Source organism: Mauremys mutica, chromosome 3, assembly GCF_020497125.1.
Source record: "Mauremys mutica isolate MM-2020 ecotype Southern chromosome 3, ASM2049712v1, whole genome shotgun sequence".
NCBI classification, from domain to species: Eukaryota; Metazoa; Chordata; order Testudines; family Geoemydidae; genus Mauremys; species Mauremys mutica.
The window spans coordinates 105663583-105673490 of NC_059074.1; the positions used below are offsets into that span (position 1 = coordinate 105663583).

A 9908-nucleotide genomic window follows, 5' to 3' on the forward strand; every position below is an offset into this window, starting at 1 on the left:
TCTCATTTGCAAGAGTCACTTAGGAGTCTACAGCCTGGTCTACACTTAAAAATTTTTTACCATCTTAACAACGTCTATTAGGGATGTGATATTTTTACCTATACAGTTATGCCAGTAAAAGTCCTAACAGAGATATGGTTGTACCAGAATATGGTGCTTTACACTGGTATAGCTTATTTTGTGCCTACATTAGACGGGTTTTTCTGCTTTAACATGTTTGAAGCAGCAAAATTTAAGTCTCAATAAGACCTAAATCTAATATAAAGTGGTACCTGGATGCCTAAGTGCTGAACTCACTTTTGAAAATGTGACTCTGGCTCCTAAATTAGCCACTTTTGAAAGTTTAACCTGAAACTAATTAATTCTATACCCAAATGTTGCATTTGCTTTTGTATATACATAAGAGTAAGTCAGCAAAAGCCCACCTTAATAGATTTTGGGATAAAGGCATGGGGGGACTAAAACTGACTTTTCCCCCTACAGAAAGGGGGGGGGGGGACTTATAATACCGTCCTAGTCTGCCATGTCCTTTGTATGTACTGCAGTAGCTCCCAGAGATTCTAATCAAGATTGTGGCCTCACTAGGCACTGTACAGCCATACAGGTTGATACAATACCTCCCCCAAAAGCTAACAACCTCAGAATAAAGGCAATAGCTTAACAGTAACAAAGAAGGATATAGACAAAATATGTATGATTTTTATAAACAATATAGACTTTTTAAAATTTACTCTCAGACTGTGACAGTAGAAACCATGTAACCAAACTTAGCTCTCAAACCTGAAAGTTGTTCCTCATGAGCAGGTTGCTGCTCTCACACAGAGCCCTGCTGAAATCCAGACTCTGCACAAGCATCCATCCACATGGAGACATAAGCACCAATCTGGCAAATTGTTCCAACCATAAACCTTGTTCAATGTGGTCTGGCACCTTCCATCACAATAGCCAAATAAACAGTGTTGGGGAATGTTTGAACTGTATTTTAACACTGTTATCAAGCCAGCTCTTCTGAACATAAGAGAAGTCAAAATTCAGATCCTGCCCCAAGATCCCACAAATGACAACAACAACAGATTCCCAGAAACTATGGGAAACTGGGAAACTAGCTAATTCCTTAAAATCTCCAATTATAGCAGAGAGAAACACTTCTTGAGACTGTATTTTCTGGGACTGAGGCCTGTATGACTGAAGTCACAGAGGGGGAAAAAAATGCTTTTTATACTTCAAATTTATAGTACATTTATTTCAATAACGACAATTAAAATAATGTGACAAACAAAAATTGTTTTTAAAGGAGGTATAGCAAGCACTAGGATTCTTCTATCTGAAAATATTTAACTACATAAAAATACAGGATATTACATATGACCAAAAATATGTAGTACAGTGAAGCCTACTTTATAATGACTGGGGGGGAGGGGAGGAGAGGAGAATCAATTCTCTCTAAAATAATCTCAATTATGTTCATACTCTTAAAAGAATTATTAGCAAATAAAATGTAGAAAACAATATAGAAACCTTTATTCATTTATTAGTTGTATTGTCTGAACTTATCCCTTCAAACTAACTTCCGATATTGAGTAATTTATTAATAGTAGTAGTAATACAGAATTATCATAGCACCTAAGAGTCCTAGTCATGAACCAGGACCACATTGTCCAAAAATGATCTGCGCAAACCTTGGGTGAATGACTGGAAGAGCAACAGGATGGGGTAAACAACAGTAGATAGGAACAGAAGAGCTGGCACAGAACTTGTGGTTTGAGATTCAATTGCAAAGGGTGGTAGAGAGCAATGCTGGCTCATCTTGGCTCTAATCAAACATTCATGATCAGCTAAAAACCAGTTTTCTGTCTCTCAAATTAATGTCTGATTTCACTTTTAACTAAGTGAAGTGAAATTTACCAACCAGTGCAAGAAAAAAAGGGGCCCAAATATTCCAGGCAAAGCAAAAGAATGAAGGACAAGTGCAATTTAATTACGAAGAATAAACTGTTGAGCCCTCTGGTCAAAATTGACTTCCTGGCAATCCAAACTTAGGAACTTTTCCTCTGAAACTAACCTGTTTTGCTATGTGTTCATACAACACTGAGCACAATTGGGTCCCAATCATGATTAGGGCTCACAGCAATACAACTTCACAATTTAATAATAAAATAACAAGCATCCCAGTCAAAAATACCAGCCTTACTCAAAGACACAGCCTGCCATCAACGTTTTTATGCAAAATTTCCATTGACTTTAGGAGGAGTTTAGTGCAAAAAAAAAAATAAAAAAATTATGGCACTATACTTAATGAATCCGGCAGAATTATGAAACTGTGGTCACTTCTGGATGCAAAATGTGACTATGAGAAAGTTCTCGATCTTGAATTTATTCTTTTCAACAACCCAACCCAGCTCTAACTTAAAAGCATTTCATTTTGAGCTCATCTGTTAGAACAAGTCAAACCTTGAAGGTTCTTGCCCAAGGGACAGGTGTGGTTTTCAAAGCATACTCTCAGAGTAGAAATAAAGAGGGAGCGGTTGGGAAAACAAAAATATGGACATATTGGCATCTAGTTTAATCAGACACAGAAGAGCAACAGAAACAAAGACTCAGATGCACATTAGTGTTTGTGAATTTTTTTCCAACACACACACACACACACACACACCAAGTACCAGCAAACAAAAGATATTTTAAAAAATAGAACTACTCTTTTTAAATGCCTTTACTACATCTTATTTAAGAAAACAGCCCAGGTCATTAGCTACTCTTCATGCTTCATTAAACTGTAGTTATTGAATGATCATGCTATGCTCTCTTTCGTACTGTGACACATTATAACCTCACTGACCCTACATACCTTCCTAAATAATCCTTTTCTTTCTCAAGTGTGCTTATTAATGCATTTGTCTTGCTGCTACTCCACAAAGAAACAAAATTACCATTACTAAGGCTACCCAGACTTAAACTTCAAGTATTACTGGATCTACGTATTTAAGACAATCCTCACCAACTTTTTTTAATCCCCCAAGATTTCACCTTTCAAAGTATTCCACATTTATATCTGCAAGTAAAGATCAGAAGGTTATGGAACATTTCTTAGATTTCTGCAAGAGGAGCTATTTTGGCAATTGTAGGATGAATTTCTAGTGTTTTTACCAACTAGAAGATAAAAATTTGTCATTTTTCCAAATGTAAATGTTCAGCTTAATAAGTGTGTGAAAATACAAGATCATTTATTACACCATTTGTAAAGTATTTTCCAGTTAGTAATACCTAAGTGGAAATTATTTCAATTTTTTTTCCCAGCATTTATCATATATTTGGGAATGAATAAATGATTATGCTTTATCACAAAGAGGGTAAAATCAAATTATACCCATATACATTGAATGTTCATGACATACAGTTTTCAGCACGTCTTTTATATGAGTTAATTTAATGTTTGTGAAAGGTGCCACATTAATAGTCCTGGAGATCTAATATATGACCAGCACATAAGAGTTGGAAAAAATTGGACTTGTACCGTTTTTGCTTCTTCATTATGTATAAGGAAGGCCTATTGTTTTGTCTGTCTATTTCCTATATTAGAAACTCAGGTCTTGTTTAGGCTGGAAGACTTGAGATCTAGTGAAATGGTGATGTCACAAGAGGCATGAAATTGAATGTTGAGCAACTGAGAAAGTAAGTAGTTTTTATGATCAGAGTGTTGCTGTCAACATCTTTTGAACATTAGAGACTAATTAATATACTGAATAAAAGACTTTGTTAAAGATTCAACACCTTACCATTTTGAATTAACATGTCAGAGCTCACAAAAATCCCCAAGACCTTCCAGATACCCTCCAGCAAAACCAGGGAGACCAGACATGACATTTCTGAGCTACCAAAAAAAAAAAAAAAGGGGGGGGGGCTTTATATAAATAAATAAATAAATATAAAAAATAAATAAAATTTCCTTTCAGGCCTACTTTATACATCATAAACACACACACACCATACACACAATTTAAAAAATGAAACAAAACCCCCAAAACCTTCCAGTCCTCTCTGCTATCCACAGAATAGATACATAATAGACAGTTTCCATACAAACGTCCTCTTACTGTCACACCAAAACAATGCCTTCAACCTTGACTGAAGAAATTACTGGGCATGCAATTACACTAGACAACTAAACCACTAGGGTTGCACCACAGGAAATAGTAATGGCACAGTGCATTTACATTAGCCACTCTTTCAGGTGCAGTTCTGTCTTGAGTTCCTGTGTGGTCACCAATCCATCAATGAAGCAATGTGTTCAGGATCTTGGTACTCCATTCCCTGCAAAGCTTCCCGAAGCAGTAGCTTGTGAGGGATTCCAAAAGACCTTGGGGGGACCCAAGGCAGTTAGATGAAAACTCCCATAACACAAAAGTCTGAGCACCCTGTAAGTCAGCACTTTTTAAAATCAAGCCACTTATTTTGATGCCTAAATACATATTTAGAAGCCTTGCTTTAGTCATCTATTTTTGAGAAACTTGGCCTGGGTATCTTTTCTGAGACTGCCAGCAAGTCACAAATTCATGCTAATTGTGGTGGTGGCTTTTACAGTATGGATGATTTGCTGACTTTGGAACAGCACTGAGATCAAACATTTCATATGCTGTTACCAAAACACATCAGATGGTAACAAGTTTCAGATACAAATTATTTATGCTTGAAGAGGACTGGAAACCATGAAGCGAGGCTCTACAGCCCACCATTGTCAACCCCATTATGTTTTAAATACTTTCGGAAAGAAAACAAAAGTAACATAAAAATAACCAGAACACATTCACAGCAACTTATTTTTGTTAATATTGCATGTGATCAACTGAGTAAGTAAAACTATTTCACAATCAGAGCCCAAGTCATGCATGTTTGGTACAACGCCCTAAGAGAGTGCACAGCTTCCAAATGACCTGAGAGTGATCTGGCACTACCCATGAATAGTTGTGCCATTTGAAGATTTCAGCTCTGACCCATTCCTATTTTGAACATACAAACATTCTTTGTGGTTACCAAAAATGTAAACAGAAAAAAATTGAATTACAACATGTTATATCCCCCTCAAGTACAAAGAAAACTGAATAATGTCCTGAATCTTGGTCTGAATAATTCTTCCCCCTCCAACCTCCAGTTTTGGGCAAAAGAATAGCATTGTGAAAAAGGAATTCAGATTATATAAGGGAACCTATATTCTTGAAGTCTTCTTATGAACTAGGCATTGAATAAAATTAGATTATGGACAAGAATGTTTCACAGTTTATAAACCGTTTTCAGTGTTCTTGGGCTCTATAATTTCAGCTATTTTATAGGGAGAATACCTACTAAGCTCAATTTTCCAGCTGCACCACTTCCCATATGCACTAATGCCTGTGTATTTAACATCCCTGGGCAAAATTTGAACTCAGTTTTCTGTAGACAAAAGATTTATCCTCAAACCTACAAACATCAATGTTGTTTTTCCCTCCCACGTGTCCCATCTCTCGAGAATTCAGTTAATAAACAGTAACACACAATGAGAAGGTGCATTTGTGCATTCAAACCATTAGAAACATTGATTTAGTTCTAGAACTAGACAGCATTGTGGGTTGTTACTCATCTCTGTGGGTTATGTCGATTCAGAAACATCACTGGGAAATACTTTTCAAACAGTACAACCGTTCAACAACAAAAGATGTTTTTGAGATGGTTTCTGATCCAACACTGACGCAGCAAAGCTAATAGGATATTGTATTTCTCCAGAGTAACCACAGCAAACTTTGGCAAATGGAAACACAAGTACCTCAATTTTTCCGCCCTCAAATCTAGGATGAAAAGTGTGTGGTTTGAGACATTTATACAGAGACAAGCAGGAGAAAAAAAAAGTTAATATTGTATTAATATAGAGCAGGGGTAGTCAATAGGTGGACCCCGGGTCAAGTAGGGATCACCAGACACTTTTGAATAGATGCCAAAAATCTTTTTATTTACTTATGATCATCATTCTTGTTGGGTTTTTTTGTTTTTTTAATTATTTTCTCTGGAGTCTGGACCTTGACAAATCATAATTGACTACCCCTGATATATAGTATGACTACAATGATTCTGGAAGGAGAAAACAGAAATTAAAATTAAGTACTAATTTAGACCACAAACCAGTAAACTGAAAAGAAAAGAGAATGGACATTATATCATATACTGCAGAACACCTATAATGTAAGCAATCTAATTTTATAGTACTTTAATCAGAGTGTCACACATATTAATTAAGCCACACAACATAGGTGATAAAACCTATCTCAGAAAAAAAAAAATCACAGAAAAGTTAAGCGATCTGCCCAACTTTACACAGCAAGTAGCAAAGCCAGGAACGGGACTTAAAACTCAACACCCAGGCCCATGCTCTAAGAACAAGATTTGCTCCACAGTAGGGCTGTGCATGGGTCTTACCACACAGAGATCATTGCAGGATCAGGGCCTTAAATTGTTAGCATTACATCTTGGTTTCATCATGCCAATTCATATGTATATAGTGTTATGAAATTAATAACTAAGTGCAATGACCAAAAACTGTACCAGACAGAACCAGATTAGCGCAAGTAATTTTGCATGAAGTAATAAAACAGAAAACTGGGTATATAAAACCTGAAGAGAGAAACTGCAGTGGCCATCAATTACATGATTCACATTGTTGCGGCAAGTATGTGAGGATACACAAGGCTCCTGAATACACACAAATGTCAAAGTTTGAGAAACAAATGTCTATTTTAAATACTTACCAACCAATTATCTCTCTCCTCTCCCCTCCCCTTCTGTCCCCCTCAGGCTTGCAGTGCATTAGATGTACTAAGGAAAAATAATGGATTTTTTGCTCTCCCCCCCTCCTTTTTTTTTCCCATTCCTTCTTTCTGACATAAAGGCAGCCCGATTTTGCTTTAAAAAAAAAAAAAAGGCACAAAATTTGCAGAGCAACAACAAAAGGCCCCAATCCTCCTAGGAGAACTGTGCAGGTGGATCCTCCTACGGCCAGGCACACTTTGCAGGACTGGGACCAAAAGGTGCGGCAAGCTGTGCCTGATGACAGAGAAGGATAAATTTAAGGTTCAGACCTTCGTAGTACTGAGTGCTTGTCTACATATAAAAGTTTGACTATTTCAACTATCCCAGTATAGTTCTGAACTTACTTCTGGGGGACTGCTGGCCAAAAAATTAAAAATTCCATGCACAGTATTTTAAAATTCTGTAAAATTCTGCATATTTTATTTGTCAAAATAACATAATATAGTCATGCTCCCACTGTCAGCCCAGGTGGCTGGAGCTCGCGCTGAGGCGCAGGCAGGAATGCCAGGGGGAAGAAAAAAAAATCACAAATTCTGCAGGAAAAATTAAAATTCTGTGAGGAACATTCACGTTGCATGCTGCATTGTGCAATGGCACAGAATTCCAGCAGGAGTAAATAGGTACAACACACACACCCCAGTGTGGCTGCAGTTATACTGGTATAAATGTCCTTATGCTTATACCAGTGGTTCTCAAATTTTTGTACTGGTGACCCCTTTCACATAGCAAGCCTCTGAGTACAACCCCCCTTATCATTTAAACACACATTTTTATATATTTAACACCTTTATAAATGCTGGAGGCAAAGCGAGGTTTGAGGTGGAGGCTGACAGCTCGCGACCTCCATGTAATAACCTTGCGACCCCCTGAGGGGTCCCGACCCCCAGTTTGAGAACCCTTGGCTTATACCAATATAGCTTACTCCCATATAGTAAAGGGAATAGCAAAGACCTGCTAACGTGTATTGAAACTACAAACTGCCTTGTCTTCACTAGGATTTTACCACATTAGCTAATGTGGTAATAAAGCATCTTATTTTCCAGTGAAGACAAGGCCAGTGAAAAACTACCAATAACTTTACTGCTAAATATAAAAAACTGCAAGTGATTGCTCTTCTATTCCACTATCCAATGCTGGTCGGCATCATCTTAGCTTTTGAGTAAGCAACAAAACACAGGTGTGTGGGGGTGGATGGGTGTGTCACGCCTCCTCTTCCCCACCCCCCCAACTATATACAAGTTATATTTTTTCTTTTAGCTTGCATCCTTACTCAAACTTAAGAAAGCAAAAGTCACTCTACAGCGTAAGAGGACCTATGTGATCCCTTCCATCATTGCTACTGCTGTTGGTGCTGAATCTCTGGTAGCAACAGTAGAAATTGTATGTGTGTGCTTATTTTGAAGGGGACGGGGAAACTAGGATAGAGATATGCTTTCAAAAAATGCTTATATTCTGCAATGTAAGATGGAACCACCAAGGAAAAGTACTCGCTTCCCAAGCCATTTGCATGACAGCCCAGTCCAACATCTACTTGTATATAGAACTTTACAAAGATTTAAAAAAATTTTTTTTAAACAATCTATTTTATAAACAGAATATGCCCACTCCTCCCAACTTCCAGGACGCTGCTGACTTCTGAAACCTTTAAAAGGACTGGGGCTGAGAAGTTAAACCCTGAGCAAGTTAGAAGCACCACCCGGACTGCGGTCTGCAGAGACTATATGGAGGATAAAAGATCCCAGAATGTTTTTTGTCCTGGCCAATTGTGCAATATTGTGATTGGGAGGGGAATGCTTCCTGATCTGAGAAGTAAAACTGAGGTTTCCAGCTGGGTGCAAAAACAACAGAAGGAAAGCAAAGCAAATGTGTTGCATGGTTTTCCTTTAATCATCTTTTCCTTTGTTCCAAAAAATCTTCCTCCCGCTTTCTCTACCTCACTCTATTATACAGTTAAACATCTTGCTCCCAATTCTAACAGTTGCCTTGCAGGCTTTCGTCTCATGAACACAGCCAGAAAACTTTTCAGAGGGCTGCTTCTCCACCCCAAACTATGTCTGTCTCTTGCTTTTCTCCCCCCTCAAGAGAACCATATGGAAATCAGTATGAAAATGAAGTAAGCCAAGCCACTAATCAGAGTCCAATCAAGATTCATTTCCTTCAAAATATAAAATATAAATAGATGTACACAGTAGGAAGACGGGCTGAGGTTCTCCATCATAAAAATGAGAAAACTTTTTTAGAAAATGTGGTTACTTCTAAGCATTGCTAACTTTTTTTTTTTTTAAATGAGCAATTTTTTTAAATAGTTTTTGGTTTGTTTGGGTATTGTTTTTATTTTTTGTTTAAACTAGAGACATGAGTTTTCCACTATTAAACTTAACTGCAGGTATTATGCAGAGATGCACATCTATAAAAAAAGTATCAGCAGCTAAACTTATGCTAAAAGTGTGCACTAATATTTAAGAATGAATACCAGAAGTATTTTAGAAGTCTCACTTCTTTAAGGGCCCAATTCTGCAAATATTTATGCATCTGCATAACCAAACAAGCAGTTCCACTGAAGTCATACCAGAAAAGTACGGTAACTCACATGTGTAAATGTTTGTAAGACTGTCATCTTAATACCTAGCTCTTATATAACACCTTTCATCAATAGCTGTCAAAGTGCTTTACAAAGAGAGGTAAGGAAATTGAAGCATAGACTGGGGAAATAACTTGCTCCAGTCGCCCAGTAGACCAGTGGCAGAGCTGAGAATAGAACTCAGGTCTCAACAGCTGTCACATAAATTGCTAAAATATAAGCAAGAATTGTAGAAGTCTGTACACAAAACTTTTTTTCTGAGAACTCTGCACACAATTCCTTTAGGACTCTATTTGCATTCTCTGCACAGCCAACGCTCCCTTTAGAGTCAGTAAGTGCCGGGAATGCAAGATGAAGCACATTTACCATTTTATACATATTCCAGATAGTGTGTGTCACGCTGCCTATACAATTTCATGCAAGTTTCTGCCAAAATCCAGTTGTCCTGAAAGGTCTGATCACTATTTCCTGAAACATAATCACAAAGAGCCAG

The 9908-nt window shown here is 37.4% G+C and overlaps 1 protein-coding gene across 3 annotated transcripts in view; it reads right to left on the reverse strand.

Annotated features, from left to right (window-relative positions):
- NHSL1 (NHS like 1) overlaps positions 1–9908 on the reverse strand; it is a 242955-nt gene that overhangs the window by 193331 nt on the left and 39716 nt on the right. The window lies entirely within an intron of this gene.